General features: G+C 43.4%; 8 non-coding genes and 1 pseudogene across 8 annotated transcripts; 1 reads left to right on the plus strand and 8 right to left on the minus strand.

Annotated features, from left to right (window-relative positions):
- Nucleotides 1-77: 77 nt before the first annotated feature.
- On the minus strand, nt 78-151 carry trnat-agu. Its single transcript has one exon. It is a non-coding gene; the product is annotated as a tRNA-Thr (tRNA).
- A 1,019-nt stretch (nt 152-1,170) lies between these two features.
- On the minus strand, nt 1,171-1,244 carry trnat-agu. The gene has a single exon. It is a non-coding gene; the product is annotated as a tRNA-Thr (tRNA).
- Nucleotides 1,245-2,278: 1,034 nt separating this feature from the next.
- On the minus strand, nt 2,279-2,352 carry trnat-agu. Its single transcript has one exon. It is a non-coding gene; the product is annotated as a tRNA-Thr (tRNA).
- An 858-nt stretch (nt 2,353-3,210) lies between these two features.
- trnat-agu lies at nt 3,211-3,284 on the minus strand. Its single transcript has one exon. It is a non-coding gene; the product is annotated as a tRNA-Thr (tRNA).
- A 1,017-nt stretch (nt 3,285-4,301) lies between these two features.
- trnat-agu lies at nt 4,302-4,375 on the minus strand. Its single transcript has one exon. It is a non-coding gene; the product is annotated as a tRNA-Thr (tRNA).
- A 1,835-nt stretch (nt 4,376-6,210) lies between these two features.
- trnat-agu lies at nt 6,211-6,284 on the minus strand. The gene has a single exon. It is a non-coding gene; the product is annotated as a tRNA-Thr (tRNA).
- A 1,029-nt stretch (nt 6,285-7,313) lies between these two features.
- On the minus strand, nt 7,314-7,387 carry trnat-agu. The gene has a single exon. It is a non-coding gene; the product is annotated as a tRNA-Thr (tRNA).
- A 1,998-nt stretch (nt 7,388-9,385) lies between these two features.
- On the minus strand, nt 9,386-9,459 carry trnat-agu. Its single transcript has one exon. It is a non-coding gene; the product is annotated as a tRNA-Thr (tRNA).
- A 12,631-nt stretch (nt 9,460-22,090) lies between these two features.
- Nucleotides 22,091-22,500, plus strand: part of LOC124027282 — a 16,166-nt pseudogene continuing 15,756 nt past the window's right edge.

The following is a 22,500-nucleotide window of genomic DNA, read 5'->3' on the forward strand; positions in this document are numbered from 1 at the left end:
TGCCTAATTCTCTAAACCCATTGGTGAGAAAACCAGAGTGCCCTCCTCCACCAATGTGTACAATCAAAGGCTTGAAAAGGTACTGCTGAGATTTGAACTCAGGATCTCCTGTTTACTAGACAGGCGCTTTAACCAACTAAGCCACAGCACCCATTTATATGACATCTATTGCAGATTATAACTCCCACACCTATTTGAATCAAACCAGTCTCATTCATTTAACCCATTGCTCGGTCTGGCAAAAACACGTCACAAAACAAATGTCATTTACTAATAGTGGAATCGATACGGACACATTCAATTGTCAAGCAACAGGGTTTCTTAAGCTATGTTTTGGGTCCCAAAGTGGGCCTGAGCATGTGAAAGGTGGGTAGCGAGATATCTGTAAACATTTGTAATCACATACTGTTTCTTCTTAATTATGGTCATTCGAGGACAGTACAATTTTCATTTGGTCGCAAGATGAATAAACTCAAGAACCTCTGACATGGATTCTTAAACAATGATTTTGGACCCAAAGCGGTTATTAACTTGTGATAGGTGGGTCGCAAGATATCAGTAAACATTCAGAATCATACATTATTTCTTTATTACTTTGGTTGTTCGAGGACACTACAATTCACGTTTGGGTGTCGAGCTTGAAAATGTTAAAATCCTCCAACACAGGAGATAATGTAATAATGTAAGTAATTAATCTACCATGAATTGGGGTCTTGGTCAAATAGCACAGTTGTTGAGTTTCTTCGCCTTACACAGTAAGTTTGATCTCGTTCAAAATACAACCCTTTTGAAATGACATTGCAGTTCGGTGACCCGGATTTGGACCGGGGTTGCTGAGGCCACAACTCAGAGTACTAACCGCTATACGATCACTGCTGGCTTCAAGAGCTGGCGTATAGAGCCTACTCATGCTTTGAAAGTGACATGTACAAGCTGGCTGAACTCTTTTCATTTGGGCCTCGGTAATGAATAAACTGAAGACCCAGTTGCGCTTTCCACAGGTGGTAGGTTTAACTCATTCAAAAAGAGCCCTTTTTCCGTAAGATTGGAATATCTCAATTGCATCCTCCTCACATCTTCTCTCCTCTCCACTTGCCTAATTCTCTAAACCCATTGGTGAGAAAACCAGAGTGCCCTCCTCCACCAATGTGTACAATCAAAGGCTTGAAAAGGTACTGCTGAGATTTGAACTCAGGATCTCCTGTTTACTAGACAGGCGCTTTAACCAACTAAGCCACAGCACCCATTTATATGACATCTATTGCAGATTATAACTCCCACACCTATTTGAATCAAACCAGTCTCATTCATTTAACCCATTGCTCGGTCTGGCAAAAACACGTCACAAAACAAATGTCATTTACTAATAGTGGAATCGATACGGACACATTCAATTGTCAAGCAACAGGGTTTCTTAAGCTATGTTTTGGGTCCCAAAGTGGGCCTGAGCATGTGAAAGGTGGGTAGCGAGATATCTGTAAACATTTGTAATCACATACTGTTTCTTCTTAATTATGGTCATTCGAGGACAGTACAATTTTCATTTGGTCGCAAGATGAATAAACTCAAGAACCTCTGACATGGATTCTTAAACAATGATTTTGGACCCAAAGCGGTTATTAACTTGTGATAGGTGGGTCGCAAGATATCAGTAAACATTCAGAATCATACATTATTTCTTTATTACTTTGGTTGTTCGAGGACACTACAATTCACGTTTGGGTGTCGAGCTTGAAAATGTTAAAATCCTCCAACACAGGAGATAATGTAATAATGTAAGTAATTAATCTACCATGAATTGGGGTCTTGGTCAAATAGCACAGTTGTTGAGTTTCTTCGCCTTACACAGTAAGTTTGATCTCGTTCAAAATACAACCCTTTTGAAATGACATTGCAGTTCGGTGACCCGGATTTGGACCGGGGTTGCTGAGGCCACAACTCAGAGTACTAACCGCTATACGATCACTGCTGGCTTCAAGAGCTGGCGTATAGAGCCTACTCATGCTTTGAAAGTGACATGTACAAGCTGGCTGAACTCTTTTCATTTGGGCCTCGGTAATGAATAAACTGAAGACCCAGTTGCGCTTTCCACAGTCGGTACGTTTATTAACTCATTCAAAATGAGCCCTTTTTCCATAAGATTGGAATATCTCAGTTGCATCCTCCTCACATCTTCTCTCCTCTCCACTTGCCAAATCCTCTAAACCCATTGGTGAGAAAACCAGAGTGCCCTCCCCTCTGACCTTCTCCACCAATGTGTACAATTAAATGCTTGAAAAGGTAATGCTGAGATTTGAACTCAGGATCTCCTGTTTACTAGACAGGCACTTTAACCAACTAAGCCACAGCACCCATTTATATAACATCTATTGCAGATAATAACTCCCACACCTATTTGAATCAAACCAGTCTCATTCATTTAACCCATATCTCTGTCTAGCAAAAACACATCACAAAACAAATGTCATTTACTAATATTGGAATCGATACGGACACCTTCAAAGGTCAAGCAACAGGGTTTCTTAAGCTATGTTTTGGGTCCCAAAGTGGGCCTGAGCATGTGAAAGGTGGGTAGCGAGATATCAGTAAACATTCAGAATCATACAATATTTCTTTATTATTTTGGTTGTTCGAGGACACTACAATTCACATTTGGGTGTCGAGCTTGAAAATGTTAAAATCCTCTAACACAGGAGATAATGTAATAACGGAAGTAATTAACCTGCCATGAAATGGGGTCTTGGTCAAATAGCACAGTTGTTGAGTTTCTTCGCTTACACAGTAAGTTTGATCTCATTCAAAATACAATTCTTTTGAAATGACATTGCAGTTCGGTGACCCAGATTTCGACCGGGGTTGCTGAGGCCACAACTCAGAGTACTAACCGCTATACGATCACTGCTGGCTTCAAGACCTGGCGTATATAGAGCCTACTCATGCTTTGAAAGTGACGTGTACAAGCTGGCTGAACTATTTTCATTTGGGCCTCGGTAATGAATAAACTGAAGACCCAGTTGCGCTTTCCACAGGCGGTACGTTTAACTCATTCAAAATTAGCCCTTTTTCCATAAGATTGGAATATCTCAGTTGCATCCTCCTCACATCTTCTCTCCTCTCCACTTGCCAAATCCTCTAAACCCATTGGTGAGAAAACCAGAGTGCCCTCCCCTCTGACCTTCTCCACCAATGGGTACAATCAAATGCTTGAAGAGGTACTGCTGAGATTTGAACTCAGGATCTACTGTTTACTAGACAGGCGCTTTAACCAACTAAGCCACAGCACCCATATATATAACATCTATTGCAGATAATAACGCCCACACCTATTTGAATCAAACCAGTCTCATTCAGTTAACCCATATCTCTGTCTAGCAAAAACACATCACAAAACAAATGTCATTTACTAATATTGGAATCTAAACGGACACCTTCAATTGTCAAGCAACAGGGGTTCTTAAGCTATGTTTTGGGTCCCAAAGTGGGCCTGAGCATGTGAAAGGTGGGTAGCGAGATATCAGTAAACATTTGTAATCGCATACTATTTCTTCTTAATTATGGTCATTCGAGGACAGTACATTTTTCATTTGGGTCTCGAATTGAATAAACTCAAGAACCTCTGACATGGATTCTTAAACAACGATTTTGGACCCAAAGCGGTTACTAACATGTGATAGGTGGGTCGCAAGATATCAGTAAACACTCAGAATTATACATTATTTCTTTATTACTTTGGTTGTTCGAGGACACTACAATTCACATTTGGGTGTCGAGCTTGAAAATGTTAAAATCCTCTAACACAGGAGATAATGTAATAACGGAAGTAATTAACCTGCCATGAAATGGGGTCTTGGTCAAATAGCACAGTTGTTGAGTTTCTTCGCTTACACAGTAAGTTTGATCTCATTCAAAATTCAACCCTTTTGAAATGACATTGCAGTTTGAACCGGGGTTGCTGAGGCCACAATTCAGAATACTTACCGCTGTACGATCACCGCTGGCTTCAAGAGCTGGCGTGTAGAGCCTACTCATGCTTTGAAAGTGACGTGTACAAGCTGGCTGAACTCTTTTCATTTGGGCCTCGGTAATGAATAAACTGAAGACCCAGTTGCACTTTCCACAGTCGGTACGTTTAACTCATTCAAAAAGAGCCCTTTTTCCGTAACATTGGAATATCTCAATTGCATCCTCCTCACATTTTCTCTCCTCTCCACTTGCCTAATTCTCTAAACCCATTGGTGAGAAAACAAGAGTGCCCTCCCCTCTGACCTTCTCCACCAGTGTGTACAATCAAATGCTTGAAAAGGTACTGCTGAGATTTGAACTCAGGATCTACTGTTTACTAGACAGGCGCTTTAACCAACTAAGCCACAGCACCCATATATTTGACTTCTATTGCAGATAAGAACTCCCAAACCTATTTCAATCAAACCAGTCTCATTTATTTCACCCATGTCTCTGTCTCGCAAAAACACGTCGTAAAACAAATGTCATTTACTAATATTGGAATCGATACGGACACCTTCAATTGTCAACCAACAGGGTTTCTTAAAACCTGTTAATCCTACCCCCTACTTTTTCGAACATTTTGTTAAAAATCGCGCAACATTTCAGCGCCCTGCTACTCATGCCAGGAATATAGTATATGCATATGATTAGTATGTGTGGATAGAAAACACTCAGACGTTTCTAAAACTGGTTAAATCACGGTTGTGACTATAACAGAACGTGCGTTTCATCGAAAAGCGCAGGAAAATCTGATCACTGAAAATGGAAAAATACATCCATGCGCGACTTGAACCCATTGATAATGATGAACCACATTTAATGGGGCTAAGTTTGCAATACCTACAGCTTCCACACGTTGTCTAGAGTCTTGTCATTTGCCTCGGCTTTGTTTCTTAGTCAAACAGACGCAAGGCCGGACATTATTTCCAGACGGACAGCTAAAGAATATACTTCGCCTCGTGATCAATTTGATCGCTTATTAACGTTTAATAATACCTAAAGTTGCATTACAAAAGAATTTCGAAGTGTTTTGTGAAAATGTATCGTCGACTTTTTTTATTTAAAAAAATGACGTTACGTTATAAGAAGCTATTTTTTTCGTTTATCACACAGTCTTCATAGATCGATATCTAGGCTATATATGGACCGATTTAATCGGAAAAAAGACCCAATAGTGATTATGGGACATCTTGGAGTGCCAACAAAGAAGATGGTGAAAGGTAATGAATGTTTTATATTTTATTTGTGCGGTTTGTGTAGCGACGACTATGCTAATTATTTTGTTTACGTCCCCTGCGGGTCTTTTGGGGTGTTACATGCTATCAGATAATAGCTTCTCATGCTTTCGCCAAAAAGCATTTTAAAAATCTGACTCGTTGCCTGGATTCACAACGAGTGTAGCTTTAATTCAATACCCTGCATGTGTATTTTAATGAACGTTTGAGTTTTAACTAGTACTATTAGCATTTAGTGTAGCGCATTTGCATTTCCAGATGTCTAGATGGGACGCCTGCGTGCCAGGTAGGAGCAAGATTAAGCTATGTTTTGGGTCCTAAAGTGGGCCTGAGCATGTGAAAGGTGGGTAGCGAGATATCAGTAAACATTCAGAATTATACATTATTTCTTTATTACTTTGGTTGTTCGAGGACACTACAATTCACATTTGGGTGTCGAGCTTGAAAATGTTAAAATCCTCTAACACAGGAGATAATGTAATAATGGAAGTAATTAACCTTCCATGAATTGGGGTCTTGGTCAATTAGCACAGTTGTGGAGTTTCTTCGCTTACACAGTAAGTTTGATCTCGTTCAAAATACAATTCCTTTGAAATGACATTGCAGTGCGGTGACCGAGATTTCGACTGGGGTTGCTGAGGCCACAACTCAGAGTACTAACCGCTATACGATCACTGCTGGCTTCAAGAGCTGGCGTATAGAGCCTACTCATGCTTTGAAAGTGACGTGTACAAGCTGGCTGAACTCTTTTCATTTGGGCCTCGGTAATGAATAAACTGAAGACCCAGTTGCGCTTTCCACAGGTGGTACGTTTAACTCATTCAAAAAGAGCCATTTTCCGTAAGATTGGAATATCTCAATTGCATCCTCCTCACATCTTCTCTCCTCTCCACTTGCCTAATTCTCTAAACCCATTGGTGAGAAAACCAGAGTGCCCTCCTCCACCAATGTGTACAATCAAAGGTTGAAAAGGTACTGCTGAGATTTGAACTCAGGATCTCCTGTTTACTAGACAGGCGCTTTAACCAACTAAGCCACAGCACCCATTTATATGACATCTATTGCAGATAATAACTCCCACACCTATTTGAATCAAACCAGTCTCATTCATTTAACCCATCGCTCGGTCTGGCAAAAACACGTCACAAAACAAATGTCATTTACTAATAGTGGAATCGATACGGACACCTTCAATTGTCAAGCAACAGGGTTTCTTAAGCTATGTTTTGGGTCCCAAAGTGGGCCTGAGCATGTGAAAGGTGGGTAGCGAGATATCAGTAAACATTTGTAATCACATACTGTTTCTTCTTAATTATGGTCATTCAAGGACAGTACAATTTTCATTTGGTCGCAAGATGAATAAACTCAAGAACCTCTGACATGGATTCTTAAACAATGATTTTGGACCCAAAGCGGTTATTAACTTGTGATAGGTGGGTCGCAAGATATCAGTAAACATTCAGAATCATACATTATTTCTTTATTACTTTGGTTGTTCGAGGACACTACAATTCACGTTTGGGTGTCGAGCTTGAAAATGTTAAAATCCTCCAACACAGGAGATAATGTAATAATGTAAGTAATTAATCTACCATGAATTGGGGTCTTGGTCAAATAGCACAGTTGTTGAGTTTCTTCGCTTACACAGTAAGTTTGATCTCGTTCAAAATACAATTCTTTTGAAATGACATTGCAGTTCGGTGACCCAGATTTCGACCGGGGTTGCTGAGGCCACAACTCAGAATACTTACCGCTGTACGATCACCGCTGGCTTCAAGAGCTGGCATGTAGAGCCTACTCATGCTTTGAAAGTGACGTGTACAAGCTGGCTGAACTCTTTTCATTTGGGCCTCGGTAATGAATAAACTGAAGACCCAGTTGCACTTTCCACAGTCGGTACGTTTAACTCATTCAAAAAGAGCACTTTTCCGTAACATTGGAATATCTCAATTGCATCCTCCTCACATCTTCTCTCCTATCCACTTGCCTAATTCTCTAAACCCATTGGTGAGAAAACAAGAGTGCCCTCCCCTCTGACCTTCTCCACCAGTGTGTACAATCAAATGCTTGAAAAGGTACTGCTGAGATTTGAACTCAGGATCTCCTGTTTACTAGACAGGCGCTTTAACCAACTAAGCCACAGTACCCATATAATTGACTTCTATTGCAGATAAGAACTCCCAAACCTATTTCAATCAAACCAGTCTCATTTATTTCACCCATGTCTCTGTCTCGCAAAAACACGTCGTAAAACAAATGTCATTTACTAATATTGGAATCGATACGGACACCTTCAATTGTCAACCAACAGGGTTTCTTAAAACCTGTTAATCCTACCCCTACTTTTCGAACATTCTGTTAAAAATCGTGCAACATTTCAGCGCCCTGCTACTCATGCCAGGAATATAGTATATGCATATGATTAGTATGTGTGGATAGAAAACACTCATACGTTTCTAAAACTGGTTAAATCACGGTTGTGACTATAACAGAACGTGCGTTTCATCGAAAAGCACAGGAAAATCTGATCACTGAAAATGGAAAAATACATCCATGCGCGACTTGAACCCATTGATAAAGATGAACCACATTTAATGGGGCTAAGGTTGCAATACCTACAGCTTCCACACGTTGTCTAGAGTCTTGTCATTTGCCTCGGCTTTGTTTCTTGGTCAAACAGATGCAAGGCCGGACATTATTTCCAGACGGACAGCTAAAGAATATACTTCGCCTCGTGATCAATTTGATCGCTTATTAACGTTTAATAATACCTAAAGTTGCATTACAAAAGAATTTCGAAGTGTTTTGTGAAAATGTATCGTCAACTTTTTTTTATTTAAAAAAATGACGTTACGTTATAAGACGCTATTTTTTCCGTTTATCACACAGTCTTCATAGATCGATATCTAGGCTATATATGGACCGATTTAATCGGAAAAAAGACCCAATAGTGATTATGGGACATCTTGGAGTGCCAACAAAGAAGATGGTGAAAGGTAATGAATGTTTTATATTTTATTTGTGCGGTTTTTGTAGCGACGACTATGCTAATTATTTTGTTTACGTCCCCTGCGGGTCTTTTGGGGTGTTACATGCTATCAGATAATAGCTTCTCATGCTTTCGCCAAAAAGCATTTTAAAAATCTGACTCGTTGCCTGGATTCACAACGACTCTAGCTTTAATTCAATACCCTGCATGTGTATTTTAATGAACGTTTGAGTTTTAACTAGTACTATTAGCATTTAGTGTAGCGCATTTGCATTTCCAGATGTCTAGATGGGACGCCTGCGTGCCAGGTAGGAGCAAGATTAAGCTATGTTTTGGGTCCTAAAGTGGGCCTGAGCATGTGAAAGGTGGGTAGCGAGATATCAGTAAACATTTGTAATCGCATACTGTTTCTTCTTAATTATGGTCATTCGAGGACAGTACAATTTTCATTTGGTCTCGAGATGAATAAACTCAAGAACCTCTGACATGGATTCTTAAACAACGATTTTGGACCCAAAGTGGTTATTAACATGAGATAGGTGGGTCGCAAGATATCAGTAAACATTCAGAATTATACATTATTTCTTTATTACTTTGGTTGTTCGAGGACACTACAATTCACATTTGGGTGTTGAGCTTGAAAATGTTAAAATCCTCTAACACAGGAGATAATGTAATAATGGAAGTAATTAACCTACCATGAATTGGGGTCTTGGTCAATTAGCACAGTTGTGGAGTTTCTTCGCTTATACAGTAAGTTTGATCTCGTTCAAAATACAACCCTTTTGAAATTACATTGCAGTTCGGTGACCAGGGTTGCTGAGGCCACAACTCAGAGTACTAACCGCTATACGATCACTGCTGGCTTCAAGAGCTGGCGTGTAGAGCCTACTCATGCTTTGAAAGTGACGTGTACAAGCTGGCTGAACTCTTTTTATTTGGGCCTCGGTAATGAATAAACTGAAGACCCAGTTGCGCTTTCCACAGGCGGTACGTTTAACTCATTCAAAAAGAGCCCTTTTTTCGTAAGATTGGAATATCTCAATTGCATCCTCCTCACATCTTCTCTCCTCTCCACTTGCCTAATTCTCTAAACCCATTGGTGAGAAAACCAGAGTGCCCTCCTCCACCAATGTGTACAATGAAATGCTTGAAAAGGTACTGCTGAGATTTGAACTCAGGATCTCCTGTTTACTAGACAGGCGCTTTAACCAACTAAGCCACAGCACCCATTTATATGACATCTTTTGCAGATACGAACTCCCACACCTATTTGAATCAAACCAGTCTCATTCATTTAACCCATGTCTCTGTCTAGCAAAAACACGTCACAAAACAAATGTCCTTTACTAATATTGGAATCGATACGGACACCTTCAATTGTCAAGCAACAGGGTTTCTTAAGCTATGTTTTGGGTCCCAAAGTGGGCCTGAGCATTTGAGAGGTGGGTAGCGAGATATCAGTAAACATTTGTAATCGCATACTATTTCTTCTTAATTATGGTCATTCGAGGACAGTACAATTTTCATTTGGTCTCGAATTGAATAAACTCAAGAACCTCTGACATGGATTCTGAAACAAGGATTTTGGACCCAACGCGGTTATTAAAACTTGTTAGGGCCGTGGTTCCGAGGTGGGAACATCAATCAGTGGAAATTTCAAGTGCGCCACGTATAGTTTTTGATAAAACTCAAACTTTCATTAAAATGCACATACAATGTACTGAATTAAAGCTACACTCGTTGTGAATCTAGCTCCCGAGTCAGATTTGTAAAATGCTTTTCGGCGAAAGCATGAGAAGCTATTATCTGATAGCATACACCCCAAAAGTACTGCAATGCTACTTAAAACGACAGATTTTGCGATAGCCGGGGGCTACTCAAAACGCAGAAATAAAATATAAAACATTCATTACCTTTGACGAGCTTCTTTCTTGGCACTCCTAGATGTCCCATAAACATCATTTGGGTCTTTTTTCGATTAAATCGGTCCATATATAGCCTAGATATCGATCTATGAACACTGTGTGAACAACGGAAAAAAATAGCGTTTTCTAACGTAACGTCATTTTTTTAAATTAAAAAAGTCGACGATAAACTTTCACAAAACACTTCGAAATACTTTTGTAATGCAACTTTAGGTATTAGTACACGTTAATAAGCGATAAAATTGATCACGAGGCGATGTCAATTCTATATAAAACATGCGCCGTCATCACCAGACCGTCCATTTATGTAATGTCAAGTTGACATAATCCCGGTCGTTTCGAGGACACTTCATTTCTCACTTGGGTCTCGAGCTTAAAAATGGTAAAAACCTCTGAAACAGCAGATGAATCATTTCGTGTAAGTAATTAACCTGCGATATGCTGGGGAACTTTGTCAAAAGGCTGAATATGTTGAATATCTTAGCACACATCGTAAGTCTTACTCGTTCAAAAAACAACCCTATTGCCATTTCATAGCTTAGCGGTTAGCATCACTGTCCTGGGATTTGATGGTCCTGGGTTCAGGGATATTTTGACCCTTCTCTTTCATGTATATGTATGTTTTTGACACCCCTTTCCCGAAACACACACACACTGGCATGCACACGCACGCACAGTGTGTGCTTATTGTAATTTATTAGGTGTCTCTTAAAAGAGGCTTTGGGTTTGTTGGGTGTCGTTGAGTGGCAAGGGACAGGGAGTATAACGTGTACTAGCACTAGTGAGCGTGTCTTTCTGCTATGGAGGAGAGAATGGCGGAGAGACCAGCTCTTAAACTCTCAAGGAAGAAGTAGTTGCACTCATCTGTCAGATACACACCATCCCTACAGTAGTAATGAATGCGATAAGTTACACATGATTGACTATGTTTTGTTTATTCCATGTGTAACTCTGTGTTGTTGTATGTGTCGAATTGCTATGCTTTATCTTGGCCAGGTCACAGTTGCAAATGAGAACTAGCCTACATGGTTAAATAAACCACTTGCTCCCACCTGGCACGCAGGCGTCCAATCTAGAGCTCTGGAAATGCAAATGCGCTACGCTAAATGCTAATAGTATTAGTGAAAACTCAAACGTTCATTAAAATACACATGCAGGGTATTGAATTAAAGCTACACTCGTTGTGAATCCAAGCAACAAGTCAGATTTTTTAAATGCTTTTCGGCGAAAGCATGAGAAGCTATTATCTGATAGCATGTAACACCCCAAAAGACCCGCAGGGGACGTAAACAAAATAATTAGCATATTCGGCGCTACACAAACCGCACAATAAAATATAAAACATTCATTACCTTTGACCATCTTCTTTGTTGGCACTCCTAGATGTCCCATAATCACTATTGGGTCTTTTTTCTGATTGAATCGGTCCATATATAGCCTAGATATCGATCTATGAAGACTGTGTGATAAACGGTAAAAAATAGCGTTTCATAACGTAACGTCATTTTTTTAATTCAAAAAGTCGACGATAAACTTTCACAAAACACTTCGAAATACTTTTGTAATGCAACTTTAGGTATTAGTACACGTTAATAAGTGATAAATTCATCAGGAGGCGATGTAAATTCTATAGGTGTCTGTCTCGAAAAAATGTCTGGAGAGAGCTCGACCAAAACATCCGGTCAGAGACCGGAGGGAATCGGTTCCCTTGATTCGGTTTGACAAAGAATCAAAGCCGAATCAAATGACAAGACTCTAGACATTGTGTGGAAGCTGTAGGCACTGCCACCTCGGCCTCATTTAATTCGGTTCACTTTGAACAATTCCTGGAAGTAGCGCAAGGATATTTATTTCCATTTTCAGTGATCAGTGATCACTTTTCGATGAAATGCACGTTCTGTTATAGTCACAGCCGTGATTTAACCAGTTTTATAAACGTCTAAGTGTTTTCTATCCACACATACTAATCATATGCATATACTATATTCCTGCCCTGAGTAGCAGGGCGCTGAAATGTTGCACGATTTTTAACAGAATGTTCGAAAAAGTAGAGGGTCGACTTAACAGGTTAAATAAAGGTGAAATCAAATTTAAAAAATGAAAAGAAGGTTGTAAACGTTTCTCCTTTACAGGTGCCACTTTCTGTCATTTGAGAAGCTGAGAAATGTGTCAAGCTGGCTCAACTGGAGATAACAAATGATTTATTAATTCATATGCACACCGATGGAGGCTCCTCAGAGGAAAAAGGGGAGGACCACCCTTCTCAGTGAATTTAAGAAAAATGAAAATAGTGAAACATTAAAACAGTTATCCTTTTTAGATAAAACAATACGAAATACATTCACATCAACAAATAATTGATCAAAACCCACTGTTTTGCAATGAAGCTCTACAATAGCTTCAACTGTAATGCTCCGGGTGTCGTGGGTGTGGAGTCAAATGCAGGAGACAGAGTTCAATGCTGTGCGTCTTTTAATAGCACCAACGCACCACAGGGTGCTCACAAAAGTTACGTTCCCAACCACAGGGAATCAAAAATGTACAATGGAAAAAATCACGACCAGGCACTAACACGCACCAGGCACTAACACTAACAGAGCCGAAGGTTACATAGAAATAATCACGCACAACAACCAGGCGGGCCGGCTGTCTAATAAAGACAAACTAATTAAACATGAACAGATGCTACCACTAAACATACAAGGAGGGGGAGGAAAAACAATCAGTGGCAGCTAATAGGCCGGTGACGACGACCGCCGAGGGCCACCCGCCCGGGAAGAGGAACCACCCTCGGTCGGACTCGTGACATCAACAGCAGTCTGTAGGGTAGCACCATGGGGTAGCCGGAGGACAGCTAGCTTCCGTCCTCCTCTTGTTACATTAAATTCTATACAAAATCTGGCAGGCTCTTGGTTCTCACCCCCTTCCATATACTTACACAGTATTTATGATAACTTCCAGAGAACATCCTCCAACCTATCAGAGCTGTTGCAGCATGAACTGACATGTTGTCTACCCAATCTAAGGTTCAGAGAATAAATATAGTACTGAAAGCATAAGCTACAGCTAGTTAGCACTGCAGCGCATAAAATGTAGTGAGTAGTTGATTCAAAGAGAGAGAAGGGCAATAGTTGAACAGTTTTGAACAAATTAATTTATTTCAAAATTAAGGAGAAGCAAGAAAGAGATGTTTTATTTTCACTTACTTAACCCTTCCCCTTCCCCCACTAACCAAGCAGGCAGTCACAGACCTCCTTCCCCTTCCCCCACTACCCAAGCAGGCAGTCACAGACCTCCTCCCCTTCCCCCACTAACCAAGCAGGCAGTCACAGACCTCCTCCCCCTTCCCCCACTAACCAAGCAGGCGGTCACACACCTTTCCCCCACTCAGCTCACCCCACTACTGAGGCAGTCATACACCTCCTCCCCCACTCAGCTCACCCCACTAATGAGGCAGTCACACACCTTTCCCACACTCAGCTCACCCCACTAATGAGGCAGTCACAGACCTCCTCCCCCTTCCCCCACTAACCAAGCAGGCGGTCACACACCTTTCCCCCACTCAGCTCACCGCACTAATGAGGCAGTCATACACCTCCTCCCCCACTCAGCTCACCCCACTAATGAGGCAGTCACACACCTTTCCCCCACTCAGCTCACCCCACTAATGAGGCAGTCACACACCTTTCCCCCACTCAGCTCACCGCACTAGTGAGGCAGTCATACACCTCCTCCCCCACTCAGCTCACCCCACTAATGAGGCAGTCACACACCTTTCCCCCACTCAGCTCACCCCACTAATGAGGCAGTCACACACCTTTCCCCCACTCAGCTCACCCCACTAATGAGGCAGTCACACACCTTTCCCCCACTCAGCTCACCCCACTAATGAGGCAGTCACACACCTTTCCCCCACTCAGCTCACCCCACTAATGAGGCAGTCATACACCTTTCCCCCACTCAGCTCACCCCACTAATGAGGCAGTCACACACCTTTCCCCCACTCAGCTCACCCCACTAATGAGGCAGTCACACACCTTTCCCCCACTCAGCTCACCCCACTAATGAGGCTGTCACACATCTTTCCCCCACTCAGCTCAACCCACTAATGAGGCAGTCACACACCTTTCCCCCACTCAGCTCACCCCACTAATGAGGCAGTCACACACCTTTCCCCCACTCAGCTCACCCCACTAATGAGGCAGTCACACACCTTTCCCCCACTCAGCTCACCCCACTAATGAGGCAGTCACACACCTTTCCCCCACTCAGCTCACCCCACTAATGAGGCAGTCACACACCTTTCCCCCACTCAGCTCACCCCACTAATGAGGCAGTCACACACCTTTCCCCCACTCAGCTCACCCCACTAATGAGGCAGTCATACACCTCCTCCCCCACTCAGCTCACCCCACTAATGAGGCAGTCACACACCTTTCCCCCACTCAGCTCACCCCACTAATGAGGCATTCACACACCTTTCCCCCACTCAGCTCACCCCACTAATGAGGCAGTCATACACCTCCTCCCCCACTCAGCTCACCCCACTAATGAGGCAGTCATACACTGTAAAAAATTCATGTAAAATAATAATAAACACCGACAAATGTAGTTGTTTCAACAAATTATGAACAACTGTTGTCTGTAGCTTGTGAGGTGTGGAAACACTTTGTTGCTTTTATGAATTTTGTCTTGCTGCTTTTTGTCCTATGTTGATCTGTCTGTATGCTACGTCTTGCTTGTCCTATGTTGCTATGTTGCTATGTCTATGGTGCTATTGTCTATATTGTAATTGTTTTTAATAACCTGCCCAGGGACTGCAGTTGAAAATTAGCCGGCTGGCTAAAACCGGCACTTTTACTGAAACGTTGATTAATGTGCACTGTCCCTGTAAAAATAAACTAAACTAAACTAAACTAAAACAAAACCAAAAAAATATTGGGCCAAACTTAGTTCCAACTTCTGGTTCACAGCATTCCAATCTTCCTGCTACACCACCATGCCTGTGTCAAATATCAGTGATCTCTGACTATACTCTCATCATTGACTTTATTTTTCTTATTTAAGGAAGTTTAGGTTTTTCTGTAATGTTGTTGAGGCATATTACTTTGTTTTAATGCTACTCCTTATGATCAATTAAATAGTTTTTCTTGAGGGTACTTTTGACAGAGCTGAGATTTACTTTGAAGTGTAAAGTGACACATTACAGGTGAAATCAATTATTCACACAGACATGGAGTCGTAGCAGGAAGATTGGAATGCTGTGAACCAAAAGATTGTGACTTCAAATCCCACCTCTTACTCAGTACTTTGTTGAAGCACCTTTGGCAGCTATTACAGCCTTGAGTCATCTTGGGTATGACTACAAGCTTGCCACACCTGTATTTGGGGGGTTTCTCCCATTCTTCTCTGCAGATCCTCTCAAGCTCTGTCAGGTTGGATGAGGAGCATTGCTGCGTAGCTATTTTCAGGATGTTCAATCGGGTTCCAGTCCGGGCTCTGGCTGGGCCACTCAAGAACATTCAGAGACTTGTCTGAAGGCACTCCTGTGTTGTCTTGGCTGTGTGCATAGAGTTATTGTCCTGTTGGAAAGTGAACTGTCGCCCCAGTCTGAGTTCCTGAGCACTCTGGAGAAGGTTTTCACCAAGGATCTCTCTGTAATTTTCTCTGTTCATCTTTCCCTCAATCCTGACTTGTCTCCCAGTCAGTGCCGCTGAAAAATAATATAATAATAATATATAATAACATATGCCATTTAGCAGACGCTTTTATCCAAAGCAACTTACAGTCATGTCTGCGTACATTCTACGTATGGGTGGTCCCGGGAATCGAACCCACTACCCTGGCGTTACAAGCGCCATGCTCTACCAACTGAGCTACAGAAGAACCACTTCCCCACGGCATGAAGCTGCCACCACCATGCTTCACAGAAGGGAGGTTTCCTCCAGACCTGATGCAGTGATGGTTGTCCTTTTGAAGGTTCTCCCATCTCCACAGAGGAACTCTGAGTGACCATAGGTAGAGTGACCATTGGGTTCTTGATCACCTCCCTGACCAAGGCCCTTCTCCCCAGATGGCTCAGTTTGGCTTGTGGGCCAGCTCTAGGAAGAGTCTTGGTGGTTCAGAACTTCTTCCATTTAAGAATGATGGAGGCCACTGTGTTCTTTGGGACCTTCAATGCTACAGAAATGTTTTGGTACCCTTCCCAAGATCTGTGCCTTAACACAATCCAGTCTCGGATCTCTACGGACAATTCCTTCGACGTCATGGCTTGGTTTTGCTCTGACATCAAATTGTATTTGTCACATGTGCCGAATACAACAGGTGTTGACCTTACAGTGAAATGATTACTTACAAGCCCTTAACTAACAATGCAGTTTTAAGAAAAATAAATGTTAAGTAATAAATAGAAGTAAATTCGACTCGCTGAAGAAAAAGTATTCCTCCCGTGAGTAAACGCTGTCCTGATGTCTAGAAGCTCTTTTCGGTCATAAGACCGAAAGTTATTTGTAATTTATTTTGTACATAATGTTTCTGCCAAAGGAAGGGGTCTGAATACTTTCCAAATGCACTGTATGTCAAATATGCAAATTGAAACATTGTATGTTAAAAGCATTGTGTGTGTAACTAATTCCACAGCCTTTCTTTAGGAAACAGGTCCAAATAATCATTTATTTCCAGTTGGATGAAAATATGAGACAATTTGAGCAAACATATTTGATGTTGACTGAATTTTTGCCCAAGTTTTCTCAAGTTGGAGCTGTTTTACTAAAAATGACATTCCCGTCGTATTTTGTTTCTGTAAGTATCATATATCCTCTTCTCCTCCAACTACAGCACATCTGCCCTAGCCTAGCTCCCTGCCCTAGCTCCCTGCCCTAGCCTAACTCCCTGCCCTAGCTCCCTACCCTAGCCTAACTCCCTGCCCTAGCCTAGCTCCCTGCCCTAGCTCCCTGCCCTAGCCTATCTCCCTGCCCTAGCCTAGTTCCCTGCCCTAGCCTAGCTCCCTACCCTAGCTCCCTGCCCTAGCTCCCTGCCCTAGCCTAACTCCCTGCCCTAGCCTAGCTCCCTGCCCTAGCCTAACTCCCTGCCCTAGCCTAACTCCCTGCCCTAGCTCACTACCCTAGCTCCCTGCCCTATCCTAACTCCCTGCCCTAGCTCCCTACCCTAGCTCCCTGCCCTAGCCTAACTCCCTGCCCTAGCTCCCTACCCTAGCTCACTGCCCTAGCCTAACTCCCTGCCCTAGCTCACTACCCTAGCTCCCTGCCCTATCCTAACTCCCTGCCCTAGCTCCCTACCCTAGCTCCCTGCCCTAGCTCCCTGCCCTGACTCCCTGCCCTAACTCCCCGCCTAGCCTAGCTCCCTGCCCTAGCCTAACTCCCTGCCCTAAATCCCTGCCCTAGCCTAGCTCCCTGCCCTAGGCTAGCTCCTGTCCTAGCCTAACTCACTGCCCTAGCCTAGCTCCCGGCCGTAGCTCCATGCCCTAGCTCCCTCCCCTAGCTCCTTGCCCTAAGCTAGCTCCCTGCCCTAACCTAGCTCCCTGCCCTAACATAACTCCCTGCCCTCGCTCCCTGCCCTAGCTCCTTGCCCTAGCTCCCTGCCCTAACCTAACTCCCCGCCCTAACCTAACTCTAACTTGGCTCCCTGCCCAAACCTAACTCTGTGTACTGATCTAGCTCCCTGCCTGCCTGTCTCCTGCCTACTCAATGTTATGTAAGTGAGTGTCAGAGCACAGTACACCATCTGGGACCTCTTACTGTAGCTCTCTTACTCTCTCTCTCTCTCTCTCTCTCTCTTTCTCTCTCTCTCCACCTTTGAACCGGAGACAGGACAAGAGCCATCACTCACTCACTGGTGAGCCCAGACCTCACATTGCTGAGTGTTCCACAGACACTGCTCTAACACAGACAGAAAATGGTCAATTCATCCCAAATGGCACCCTGTTCCCTATTTAGTGCACTACTTTTGACCACAGCCTAAAGTAGTGTACTAAGGAAAAGGGTGCTATTTGGAGTACGACCTGGGAGAGAAGGCCTACATATATAGTAATTGATCCTGGGACCATTGATTCTACACTGGACACACTTATTTTGTATATACTGTTAACGACCTGTTTTAAAATCAGTATTGATTTCTGACTATCACTTATATAGGGAAATTAACTTTGATTCAATATAATTGATCATTTATAAAGGCTAAGGATGGACACAGTTTATTAAATTGCATCCATAATGGCATTTGTAATGTTAAAGACCATTAAATCAATATAATTGTCTTGACAGTTATGTATTTTATTCTGGAAATATCATTATTAGTGTCATAAAATCTAAATGCAGCTGTTATAAAAGTAGTCTACTGTAGTGGACCCCAGGAAGTGTAGCTGCTGCCTCTACAAGAGCAAATGGGGATTTTGTTTTTAAACAGAAGAAAAAAAAGATGTACTGTATTACTTTTGTTTCTGTAAGTATCACATATCCTTTTCACCCCATCCAGCTACAGCAAATATGCCCTACCATGACGTAGCTCCCTACCCTAGCTCCCTGACCTAGCCTAGCTCCCTGCCCTAGCTCCCTGACCTAGCCTAGCTCCCTGCCCTAGCTCCCTGACCTACCCTAGCTCCCTGCCCTAGCTCCCTGCCCTAGCTCCCTGACCTAGCCTAGCTCCCTGCCCTAGCTCCCTACCCTAGCTCCCTGACCTAGCCTAGCTCCCTGCCCTAGCTCCCTGACCTAGCCTAGCTCCCTGCCCTAGCTCCCTACCCTAGCTCCCTGACCTAGCCTAGCTCCCTGCCCTAGCTCCCTGACCTAGCCTAGCTCCCTGACCTAGCCTAGCTCCCTGACCTAGCCTAGCTCCCTTCCCTAGCTCCCTGCCCTAGCTCCCTACCCTAGCTCCCTGCCCTAGCCTAGCTCCCTGACCTAGCCAAGCTCCCTTCCCTAGCTCCCTGCCCTAGCTCCCTGCCTTAGCTCCCTGCCCTAGCCTAGCTCCCTGCCCGAGCTCCCTGCCCGAGCTCCCTGCCCGAGCTCCCTGCCCTAGCCTAGCTCCCTTCCCTAGCTCACTGCCCAAGCCTAGCTCCCTGCCCTAGCTCCCTGCCCTAGCTCCCTGCCTTAGCTCTCTTCCCTAGCCTAGCTCCCTGCCCTAGTTCCCTGCCCTAGCATAACACCCTTCACTAGCTCCCTGCCCTAGCCTAGCTCCTTGCACAAACCTAGCTCCCTGTCCTAGCCTATCTCCCTGCCCTAATCTAGCTCCCTGTTCCAACCTAGCTCCCTGTCCTAGCCTACCTACCTGCCCTAGCCTAGCTCCCTGCCCTAGCCTAGCTCTCTGCCCTAGCTCCCTGCCCTAGCCTAGCTCCATTCATTAATCTAGCTCCCTAGCCTTGCTCCTTGTACTAACCTAGCCCCCTGCCCTAACCTAGCTCCCTGCCCTAGCCTAGCTCCCTTCCCCAGCTCCTTGCCTTAGCTCCCTGCCCTAGCCTAGCTCTCTGCCCTAGCCTAGCTCCCTGCCCTAACCTAGCTCCTTGTACTAACCTAGCTCTCTGCCCTAATCTAGCTCCCTGCCCTAACCTAGCTCCTTGTACTAACCTAGCTCCCTGCCCTAATCTAGCTCCCTGCCCTAACCTAGCTCCATGCCCAAATCTAGCTCCCTGCCCTAACATAACTCCCTGCCCTCGCTCCCTGCCCTAGCTCCTTGCCCTAGCTCCCTGCCCTAACCTAACTCCCCGTCCTAACCTAACTCTAACTTGGCTCCCTGCCCAAACCTAACTCCGTGTACTGATCTAGCTCCCTGCCTGCCTGTCTCCTGCCTACTCAATGTTATGTAAGTGAGTGTCAGAGCACAGTACACCATCTGGGACCCCTGTCCCTCTTAATGTAGCTCTCTCTCTCACTCTCTCTCTGTGTCTCTCTCTCTGTCTCTCTCGCTCTGTCTGTCTCTCTCTCCCCCTCTCTCTCTCCCCCTCTCTCTCTCTGTCTCTCTCTCTCTCCTTCTCTCTGTCTCTCTCTCTCGCTCTCCTTCTCTCACGCTCTGTTTCTCTCCCTCTCTCTCGCTCTGTCTCTCTCTTTCTCCCTCTCTCTCTCTCTCTGGCTCTCTGTCTGTCTGTATGTCTGTCTCTCTCTCTCTCTCTCTCTCTCTCTCTCTCTCTCTCTCTCTCTCTCTCTGTCTCTTTCTCTCTCTCTCCACCTTTGAACCAGAGACAGGACAAGAGCCATCAGTCACTCACTTGTGAGCCCAGACCTCACATTGCTGAGTGTTCCACAGACACTGCTCTAACACAGACAGAAAACTGGGGATTCATCCCAAATGGCACCCTGTTCCCTATTTAGTGCACTACTTTTGACCACAGCCTAAAGTAGTGTACTAAGGAAAAGGGTGCTATTTGGAGCACGACCTGGGAGAGAAGGCCTACATATATAGTAATTGATCCTGGGACCATTGATTCCACACTGGATATACTTATTTTGTCTATAATGATAATGACTCGTTTTAAAATCAGTGTTGATTTCTGACTATCACTTATATAAATTAACTTAGTGTCATTCAATTCAATTTAATTGATCATTTATAAAGGCTAAGGATGGACACAGTTTATTTAATTGCATCCATAAAGGCATTTGTCATGTTAAAGACCCTTAAATCAATATAATAGTCTTTACAGTGTCATAATATCTAAACACAGCTGTTATAAAAGTAGTCTACTGTAGTGGACCACAGGAAGAGTAACTGCTGCCTCTACAAGAGCTAATCGGTATCCAAAAAACGGAAACAAACTAACAATAAGTAGTAGTAACGCTATTATTACAGACTTCTGGCTGACGCCCCCAGGTGGTGCATCAAAGCTGGGAAAGAGATACTGAAAAATTGCATCTATCTCAAGGCTGATGTTAAACAGTCATCACTAACAAAGAAAGGCTGCTGCCTACAGACAGACTTTAAATTATTGACCACTTTAATAAATAGATCACTAGTCACTTTAATAAAGTTTACATATCTTGCATTACTCATCTCATATGTATATACTGTATTTTATAGCATCTATTGCATCTTGCCTATGCTGCTTGGTCATTGCTCATCCATATATTTATATGCACATTTTGTTATTCCATTCCTTTACTTAGATTTGTGTGTATTAGGTAGTTGTTGTGTAATTGTTAGATATTACTGCACTGTCGGAAATTTAAGCACAAGCATTTCGCTACACTCGCAATAACATCTGCTAACCACGTAATTTGATTGATGTTAGTTGGACTGCAGTCTACTGCATAACATCCTCTTTTATTTTTTTTGTCTCGTCCATTGTCTCCTATTCGAAATCTCCTTTCAGATGGATTTGATTTGATTTGAACCACTCACACCCTTGTGTCACAACAGAGTAATCAACGAGCGATGCCCGAGACACCCGTTGATTGTGAGTAACGTTTTCACAATGGAATTGACACCGGGGGCAGTACGAGGTGGGAGGGAGAATAATTCAATCCCAAATAAATAGTCTAGGATATCCTCGGAGAAAACCTACGAGATTAATCAAAGAGTGAGTTCAATCGCCATTCGCCCGTTGGCACAAAGAGAGACACATCTATGGGACGGCCACGGCAGCACAGTACAACCGTTTTCTCCTTCATTTCTATATACATTGGAAGAAACAAGAGGGACGCAACTTGCAATGGCAGAGTTGGAATTATGGCAATGACCAATAGTTTGAAATCAGAGAATAGCCTAATGAAACCGGAAAGTGAATTCAGAGAATAGATTAATGAAACAGAGAAGGTTCAAATCAGAGAATAGCATAATGACACGGAGAAGGAGAAATCAGAGCGTGTGGGACCAAAACAAAGAATATATTATATTTTAGGTCACGCATTGCTTTGACTCTCAAAGCACAACGGGAAAGAGCACAGCACACGGGCACGGGCACCGGGATAACAGTTGAGCATTTGATTTGAGCTGCCGCCTTGCACAGCATGGAGAGAAAGAAACCTCTGCCCACTGGGCACAGACGTCAATGCAATGTCTATTCCAAGTTGGTTCAAAGTCATTTCATTGCGTGGTAACAACGTTGATTCAACCAGTGTGTGTTCAGTGTTCGTACTTCGTCCACTAAATACTTTCCAGGGCGATTTTTCTTCTTCTTGAAGTGGAAGATGGTGAAGTGACTACCTGGGGGTAAATAATCAACAATACTCGGCGGAAAGGTCCCTTCCCCGAGCGCAGGTGGATCCAGCTAAACGGTGGAACATGGTTTTTGGACGAGGACAGGAGCAACAACGCACCACAATAAACTCTGAACTACCAGTCTGCTACACCGTCAAAATGATAGGCCTAGCCATTCATTCCTAGATCTGCTTCTTGGTGT

Source organism: Oncorhynchus gorbuscha, unplaced genomic scaffold (genome assembly GCF_021184085.1).
Source record: "Oncorhynchus gorbuscha isolate QuinsamMale2020 ecotype Even-year unplaced genomic scaffold, OgorEven_v1.0 Un_scaffold_3069, whole genome shotgun sequence".
Classification (NCBI taxonomy): domain Eukaryota; kingdom Metazoa; phylum Chordata; class Actinopteri; order Salmoniformes; family Salmonidae; genus Oncorhynchus; species Oncorhynchus gorbuscha.